Genomic DNA, 9,519 nt, shown 5'->3' on the forward strand with positions numbered 1-9,519 from the left:
TCTCCCTCTCTCTTTCTCTCTTCCTCTCTCTCTCCCTGTCTCTCTCTCCCTGTCTCTCTCTCTCTCCCTCCCTCTCTTCCTCTCTCTCTCCCTTTCTCCCTTTCTCCCTCTCTCTCTCTCCCTCCCTCTCTCTCTCCCTCTTCCCCCCCCCCTCTCTCTGTCCACTGCCGTCTGAGTCCCCCTAGGTCCTCTGACCGAGCTCTGGTCATCCGGTGTCATCCACGTGGACACATCGGACAGCGAGAATGCTCTAGCAGGCACGTGGCTTTCAGCTGTGGCCACCAGATAGTCAAGTTGGTGGGGACCAGGGACTTCCCAGGAAAAGGGACTTTCAGTGCTGACCCGGGGGGAGTCCCCAGCCAGCAGGGATGAGACAGTCACCCGTCTGGGTGACGGGAGAGAAGGAAGTGATCCCCGGTCGGCCGGCAGCCCGGCTTGTTCCAGGCCGCTGCTCAGCGTGCCGGTGGCTAATCTCGGTTCTGTCCCGTGGGAGGCGGGGATTTTCGACCCCGACCTTTTAACCCAGGGGTCGGGAATCTATGGCTCGTGAGCCAGATGTGGCTCTTTGGATGGCTGCCTCTGGCTGGCAGACAATTCTTTAATAAAAAATATGTAACAGCGTTAAAAATAGAAAACATTCTCATGGATTACAATCCATTCATCTCCTACCGCTCACGTTCATGGCTGCGGGCGGCTGGAGCCAATCACAGCTGTCCTCCGGGACAACACCAGATTTTTATCGGATGATGCGTCACGTGCACGGGTCGTTGTATGGCTCTCACGGAATGACATTTTAAAATATGTGGCGTTCATGGCTCTCTCAGCCTAAAAGGTTCCCGACCCCTGTTTTAACCAGTCACAGGGCTTGAAGGCTGTGTGTCCAGGCTGGGTTTGCGGTGCCGCCGGACCAGCCTGTGTCCCTTGCAAGGAAAATAAACGTATGGACCCTTGTTCTTGCCCTCTGGCTGTGCCCCCTCCCCATTTGGGATGTGGACCTTGTGTTGGGGACAGTGGGACGAGTTCCCCTGGGGACTGGTTTTTCTTTGCGTTCCTCTGAGGGGACCCTGGATACTCCCCCCCCCCCCTCCCCGACCGACTGCCACACGCATGCCTTTGTGAGACAGACCTCTCAATCGCTGGCCCTACAACAGTGAGGTCACAGGCAAGGCCTCCACCCTACACACCCTGATGCACGGATCCCCAAGGCATAGCTGGCCGAACGGGGACCCCCCCAAAATATATATGTCCACATCCTCAGCCTCAGACCCTGGAAAAGGGACCTTATTTAAAAACAGGCTCTGTGTAGACAGGATGAAGGGAAGGGTCTGAGAGGAGTCACCCTGGGTCAGAAAAAGAAAGAAGAAAGAAAGAAAGAAAGAGAGAGAGAGAGAGAGAGAGAGAGAGGGGTAGAGGGAGGAAGGAAGGAAGAGGAAGGAAGGAAGGAAGGAAGGAAGGAAGGAAGGAAGGAAGGAAGGAAGGAAGGGAAAGGAAGGAAGGAAGGAAGGAAGGAAGGAAGGAAGGAAGGAAGGAAGGAAGGAAGGAAAGAAGGAAGGAAGGAAGGAAGGAAGGGAGGAAGAGAAAGGAAGGAAGGAAGGAGGGAAGGAAGGAAGGAAGGAAGGAAGGAAGGAAGGAAGGAAGGAAGGAAGGAAGGGAAAGGAAGGAAGGAAGGAAGAAAGGAAGGAAGAAAGAAAGGAAGGAAGGAAGGGAGGGAGGGAGGGAGGAAGGGAGGGAGAGAGAAAGGAAGAAAAGGAAGAAAAAGAAAGAAAGAAAGACAGGGACCCAGTGACAGGCACCCAGTGACAGGGACCTTAGAAGAGACGGAGGAGGAGACACAGACACAGAGGAGAAGCCACGTGGGGACGGAGGCAGAGACGGGAGGGAGGCGGCCACCAGCCCAGGGACGCCTGGAGCCCCAGGAGCTGGGAGAGGCAGGGGGACCCTCCCTGGAGCCTCTGGAGGGAGCGCAGCCCTGGGACCCCTGGACCTCAGACATCTGTCCGTCCATTCTCCACGACACAGAGAATAAGAATTTATATAGTTTTTCAGTAGAATAGGAACCAAGTCTTCTTTGAATGTTTGATAAAACTCGCTGGTATAGCCTTGAGGGCCTGGACTTTTATTTTTGGGGAGGTTTTTAATGTTTTTTTTCTATTTCTTCTCTACTAATAGGTCTGTTTACGCTTTCTGCTTCTTCTTGACTCAGTCTAGAAAGGTTGTATTGTTCTAGGAATTTATCCATTTCTTCTAGGTTGTTGAATTTAGTGGCATAAAGTTTTTCATAGTATTGTACAATAATTCTTTGTGTATCTACGGTGTCCGTGGTGATTTCTCCTCTTTCATTTTGGATTTTGTTTATATGAGTTGTTTCTCTTTTCAAAACTGCAATGAGATACCACCTCACACCTGTTAGATTAGCTGTTATCAACAAGACAGGTAATAGCAAATGTTGGAGAGGCTGTGGAGAAAAAGGAACCCTCATACACACTGTTGGTGGGAATGTAAAGTAGTACAACCATTATGGAAGAAAGTATGGTGGTTCCTCAAAAAACTGAAAATAAAACTACCTTATGACCCAGCAATCCCTCTACTGGGTATATACCCCCAAAACTCAGAAACATTGATACGTAAAGACACATGCAGCCCCATGTTCATTGCAGCATTGTTCACAGTGGCCAGGACATGGAAACAACCAAAAAGCCCGTCAATAGATGACTGGATAAAGAAGATGTGGCACATATACACTATGGAATACTACTCAGCCATAAGAAATGATGACATCGGAACATTTACAGCAAAATGGTGGGATCTTGATAACATGATACGAAGTGAAATAAGTAAATCAGAAAAAAACAGGAACTGCATTATTCCATATGTAGGTGGGACATAAAAGTGAAACTAAGAGACATTGATAAGAGTGTGGTGGTTACGGGGGGAGGGGGGAGAGGGAGAGGGAAAGGGGGATGAGCACAAAGAAAAGTAGATAGAAGGTGACAGAGGACAATCTGACATTGGGTGATGGGTATGCAACATAATTGAACGACAAGATAACCTGGACTTGTTATCTTTGAATATATGTATCCTGATTTATTGATGTCGCCCCATTAAAAAAATAAAATTATTTTAAAAAAATAAAAGAATTTATATAGTTTTAAACCCCCAGTCTCTGGTCCTTTGTTATGGCCAGCCTAGGGAATCAGCCACCTCTTTTGTATTTTTTTTGCTGTGGGCTCTAAAAGATTTTTGAAATTAAACAGCTGATAGTCCAAGTTTTAAGAGAGGCCAACCACTTGTGACCAGACCGCGCACACGTTGCTATTCAAAACCGCAACCGCTCAGGGGCCCTGTGGCAGGTCTCGGGTAAATGCCTAAATACCCGGGGTTTTAGAAACTGTGTCATCATTTAAATATGCCATCAAGAAAGTTTTTCCGACCTGGAAATGCTGAGGTCGCCAGTTCGAAACCCTGGGCTTGCCTGGTCAAGGCACATATGGGAGTTGATGCTTCCTGCTCCTCCCCCCTTCTCTCTCTCCTCTCTCTCTGTCTCTCTCCTCTCTAAAAAATGAATAAATAAAATAAAAAAAAAGAAAGTTTTTCATTCTTCTTTCGTTCGTTCCTTCCTTCTTCCTTTCTTCCTTTCTTCCTTCCTTCCTTCCTTCCTTCCTTCCTTCCTTCCTTCCTTCCTTCCTTCTTTCTTTCTTCTTTCCTTCCTTCTTTTCTTCCTTTTCCCTCTCTTCCTCTCTCCCTTCCTCCCTCCCTTTCTTTCTTTCTTTCTTTCTTTCTTTCTTTCTTTCTTTCTTTCTTTCTTTCTCTTTCTTTCTTTCTTTCTTTTTCTTCCTTTTCTTCCTTTCTCCCTCCCTTCCTTCCTTCCTTCCTTCCTTCCTTCCTTCCTTCCTTTCTGCCTTCTTTCTTTCTTTCTTCCTCTCTTCCTCCTTCCCTCCCTCCCTCTTTTCCTTTTCTTTCTTTCTCTCTCTTTCTTTCTTTCTTTCTCTTTCTTTCTTTCTTTTTCTTTTCCTTCCTTCCTTCCTCCTTCCCTCCATCCCTCTTTTCCTTTTCTTTCTTTCTTTCTCTCTCTCTCTTTCTTTTCCTTCCTTCCTTCCTTCCTTCCTTCCTTCCTTCCTTCCTTCCTTTCTTCCTCTCTTCCTCCTTCCCTCCCTCCCTCTTTTCCTTTTCTTTCTTTCTTTCTCTCTTTCTTTCTTTCTTTCTTTTTCTTTCTTTCTCTCTCTCTTTCTTTCTTTCTTTCTTTCTTTCTTTCTTTCTTTCTTTCTCTTCCTTCCTTCCTTCCTTCCTTCCTTCCTTCCTTCCTTCCTTCCTTCCTTCCTCCTCTCTCTCTCTCTCTTTCTCTCTCTCTCTCTCTTTCTTTCTTTCTTTTTCTCTTTCTTTCCTTTCTTTCTTTCTTTCTTTCTTTCTTTCTTTCTTTCTCTCTTTCTTTCTTTCCTCTTTCTTTCTTTCTCTCTTTCTTTCTTTCTTCTTTCTTTCCTGCTTTCTTTTTTAAAGACAGGAGGGTTTCTCGTTATCCCGTCCTCTCCTGGACCTCAGAACTTGCCTTTCCTCTGCCTGTCAGTTCCCGGATTCAACTCCTGGGGCCACAAGCACCTGCGCCTGAGACTTTTTGGTCTGAATGGGTCGAAACCATCCGGGTCAAAAATAGGTGCGTGCGTTCAGGCGTGAATACCTGTTTCGCTTCCTTCCCGCTCAGGATGTCTGTGCTCACACGGCCGGCCAGCCGTCTTCGGTCGAGATGACCTTCAGGATCAAGTCAAGACGGGTCCGAGCGACGTCAGTGCGTGATACACAATCAATAGACAATTATTCAACATAAAAGTAAAAGAATTAAAAAAAAACCCCAAACCGTGGATGATACTTTTTGAAAAAAAGAGGGTGTCTGGCGAATTTAATGACAGGTAACAGGCGTGATGGGCCCCCCGGGCGGTCCACACAGCTGCCTGCAGGGGGCGGAGACAGGATGCTCTACGTTTGGGGAAACTGCCTTGCGTCTTAAGAAAGTTGGGGGGTTCCTGTTTTGTTCGGACGTTAGGGGAGGTTGGGCCACGTGGTGAGATTTATCCCAGGGAATGGGCGGCCTTTCTCCCGTTCACCCAACATTCGAGAATTCGCTTTGCACTTAGACCCGAGCTGCCAAGGACCTGCACATCGTTGATTTGGGAAAATAATTGTCTTTTTTGTTGTTGTTGTTTTTTTAAGTTGTGATTGTCACGCAGTTTCGGTCCCCATGGTGCTAGGGGTCCTCTGAAGATGGGGGGGCATTCTGGATGGGGAATGTTGTAAAAGCCAAGTCCGCTACCCTGGGTGTCTCGGGGTGGGGGGTGGGGGTCAGAGAGAAAACCGGAATTTCCTCAGCTTGTGAGAGGCGTGAGGCTTGCTGCGGACCCGGTTCCGCTCGGTGAGTGGGTCATCATGCCCGTGGGCGCGTGTACCTCAATAAGAAAGTTGTGTGTGTGGGGGGATGAGGCTAAGAACTGTGTACATATCTTCCGTGTGGCCTCTGATCCACGGGCACCCAGCTCCAACAGGTGACAAGAGGAACCTTCACGGTGCAGAGAGCTGTGAGTCCGTTGGTCTCCAGAGAAAGTCCCAACTGTAAGTGACCTTGGACATAACACGTGTCTCCCTGAAGGCCACACGCCCCCCCCCCCCCAGACCACACCCAGTGACGGAGGCTGGTTGTTCTGCACAGAAGGCATCTCTCTCGCCGGGCGATGGTGTCACGCTCTCTTCACAGACTGGTCCCTATTTTCTGGAAAGGGCAGAGTGGGAGAGGAAGCCACCAAAGGCACATTGATTGGAGTCTGGGTGGTGGGTAGGGCCGTCTTCTGTCCGTCAGTCTGGGTTTCCCGGGGGTCCTCTGACAAAGGACCACCGACTGAAACAGACTCTTTTACAGAATAGCAAATAGAATCTCATATTCTCTCCCCGTTTTGGAGACCAGAGGTCCGAGGCCCAGGTGTGGGCAGGGCTGGGTCCCCCTGAGGCCTCCTCTCCTGGGCATGCAGACGGCTGTCTCCTCCCCGGGTCCTCACATGGCCGTCCCTCTGTGTATGTGTGTGTGTCTCCTCCCCGGATCCTCACACGGCCGTCCCTCTGTGTGTGTCTGTATCTCCTCCCCGGGTCCTCACACGGTCGTCCCTCTGTGTGTGTGTGTGTGTCTCCTCCCCGGGTCCTCACACGGCCGTCCCTCTGTGTGTGTCTGTGTCTCCTCCCCAGGTCCTCACACGGCCGTCCCTCTGTGTGTGTCTGTGTCTCCTCCCCGGGTCCTATGGCCGTCTCTCTGTGTGTGTCTGTGTCTCCTCCCCGGGTCCTCACACGGCTGTCCCTCTGTGTGTGTCTGCGTCTCTTCCCCAGGTCCTCACACGGCCGTCCCTCTGTGTGTGTGTCTCTGTCCTCTCCTCTCCTCCGCTTACAAAGACACCACTCACGTGGGGTCCTTGGCCTCCGACCACAAAGCCGACAGAATGATCTGTTAGCTTGAGACACTTCTCCAGGGTGACCTCCTCTGAGCTAGCGTCCTCTGCCAAGAGGCTTATCTGCATGGAAGATCAGCTTCTGAAGTCTTGGGGACTTGGGGGACACCAGCCACTGGGTTTTTTTGCCCATAACCCAGGCCCGTATCTCAGCTGGTCATCTTCCGTCACTCACAAGCTGACCGGCTATCTCCTGAGTGTGCTGGTTTCTCGCCGAATGGATGAGACAAAACTTCCTCTGAGGGGCGCCTGGTATGCCTTTATCTATACTTGGGACTGTTAACGACCAACCAAAGACAACGGCTTGCTCCTGCAGAGAGAAAGCTTCATGTCCAGCCTCCCACACCAGACCCTCCGACGATTGGTGGGTGCCGGATTGGGTTTTCAGGCCGGCTGACGGGCTCACGCAAAGCAGATTGCTTATCTTTCCGTGAACAGAGCGGCAAAGATTTCACAAGAGGCCTTCCTGTTTATCTCGCTCGGGGTCTCCGCCACCAACGTCTTACTCTCTCTGCTGGGGGCGTTCTCTGGAGTTCACCAAGGTAAGGGACTGAGGCCTCCAGCCGGTTTCCTCCGGGCTAGTCATCACCGATGAACAAGAAAAGGTGTCACTGGGCCCCTGGCCACAAAGTTCACACTCTTGTTATCAGTTCCCTGAAGACGCACACCCAAATGGGCAAGGACTTTGCAAAGAAAACAGTTGCAAAGTCTTCAGGACAGTGTGTCCCCGTAAAAGTCATGGTGCACTTCTGACCTGGTCACAGGAAAGCAACAAAAGACGATAGAAATGTGACATCTGCACCCAATAAAAGGATACACTGTATGTACTACCCCCTGGGCGGACTCCTCAAAGAATGTATCCTCCCTTTGTCTTCAGACACAAATGGTTACATACCACAGGAAAAACAAACAAACAAACAAACAAACAAACAAACAAACGAGGTTGATGACTAGAAAAAAAAACCAGGCATCTTCCTTTGCTCATTTGACCGTGTTCTTACGAACATACGTCTTGCTGATAGGAGTTCCGCTTGGCCTCAGACCACGCCACACGTCAGTCAGCTGCAGCTCAGTCAAACCGGGAGAGAGAAATGAAAAAAAAAAAAAAAAAAGTGCGTTCGCAGAAAGACCCGCACAGGAAAACCAGAGAAGATACGTACGGACTCATGCGGTCTCACGCCCTTCCTCCCTCTGAGATGAGCTGGGTGATTGGTCACTCAGGTGAGGAAAGAGAGAGAGAAGCTCCCCTAGTCAGGAAACAATGAGATCCATTGGGTGACTCTGGGGGGGGTGTCCCTTGAGGTTCCCCCATCTCTAAAGAACCTTGAGACGGCCGTGTTCCATTGCTGCCGTGGTGGCCGGTGATCAGAAGCTTGGCTGTATCACCCTGGGCACCTCATGTTCCCAAATCCTGGGCACTTGTGCCTTTCTGGGGTCAGACTAGCATTCAACGGGCAGTCAAATGGAGAGTCAGGGACCGCCGGAAAAGAAGGGGGTTGGTCACAGAAACCCAGAGTGGACACCGGCTTGGGGGTGGGTGCCTCGTGGACGATGCAGAAGACATCAAGGTGGGTTGGTCACCGGGGAAGTGTCAGAGTCAGCTCCAAGCAAGGCTTTATTCAGGACCAGGTGCCAGCCGGGGGCAAACAGCCACCAAGCCTGTGGTGGTGAAGGGGACGTGTCCCCTGCGTCAGCCCCCAGGGTCCTGATCTCCGGTCGCAGGGCAGTCTAGACGCTGCTGGTAGGTGGGTTTGGATGAGATGGACATTTCGCCCGGTGGAGTTTGAGGAAAGAAGAATGGTCCCCCTGGATGTGGGCCGGCCCAGCCCCAGATTCCGTGGGTGAACCTGAGAGGGAACAGACGGAATTCCCCGAGGAGGCAAATGTTCTGTCCACAGAGGGGCTTCGGACTCAACCTGCACCTGTGGCTGGACTCTGGGTTTCCAGCCTGCTGGTCTGCCCGGCAGAGAGGGACTTGCCGGTCACCACAGTCCTGTGGTCATTGTCTTAAAATAACTGTCTCTCTCTCCTCACCCACTTGTGTTTCTGTTTATGCATGTATCTGTTTATCTATCTATCATCTAATGAATTATTCTAATCTATCTATCATCTATCTATTTATCTATCATCTATTTATCTATCATCTATTTATCATCTAATCTATCTATCTATCATCTATCTATCAATCATCTATTTATCTATATATCTATGTATCTATCATCTATCCATCATCTATCTATCTATCTATCTATCTATCTATCTATCATTTATCCATTATCTATCATCATCATCTACTATCTATAATCTATATGTTACCTATCTATTTATCATCTATCTATTTATTTATGTATCCATCCATCCATCCATCCATCCTTCCATCCATTTAACTATGTATCTACCTATGAATCTATGTATCTATCTGTCTATCTATTATCTATCTATCAATCATCTATTTATCTATGTATCTATCATCTATCCATTATCTACCATCATCATCTACCTATCTATAATCTATATGTTACCTATCTATTTATCTATCATCTATCTATTTATTTATGTATCCATCCATCCATTTTCCTATGTATCTACCTATGAATCTATGTATCTATCTATCTGTCTATCATCTATTTATCTATGTATCTATTTATCATCTATCATCTATGTATCTATCATCTATCTATCATCTATTTATCTATGTATCTATGTATCTATCATCTATCCATCATCTATCCATATATATCTATCATCTATCTATCTATCATCTAATCTATCAATCATCTATCAATCATCTATTTATCGATATATCTATGTATCTATTATCTATCCATCATCTATCTATCTATCTATCTATCTATCTATCTATCTATCTATCTACCTATGTATCATTTATCCATTTTCTATCATCATCATCTACTATCTATAATCTATATGTTACCTATCTATTTATCATCTATTTATTTATGTATCCATCCATCTATCCTTCCATCCATTTAACTATGTATCTACCTATGAATCATGTATCTATCTGTCTATCTATCAT

Source organism: Saccopteryx leptura, chromosome X, assembly GCF_036850995.1.
Source record: "Saccopteryx leptura isolate mSacLep1 chromosome X, mSacLep1_pri_phased_curated, whole genome shotgun sequence".
In the NCBI taxonomy this organism is placed as follows: domain Eukaryota; kingdom Metazoa; phylum Chordata; class Mammalia; order Chiroptera; family Emballonuridae; genus Saccopteryx; species Saccopteryx leptura.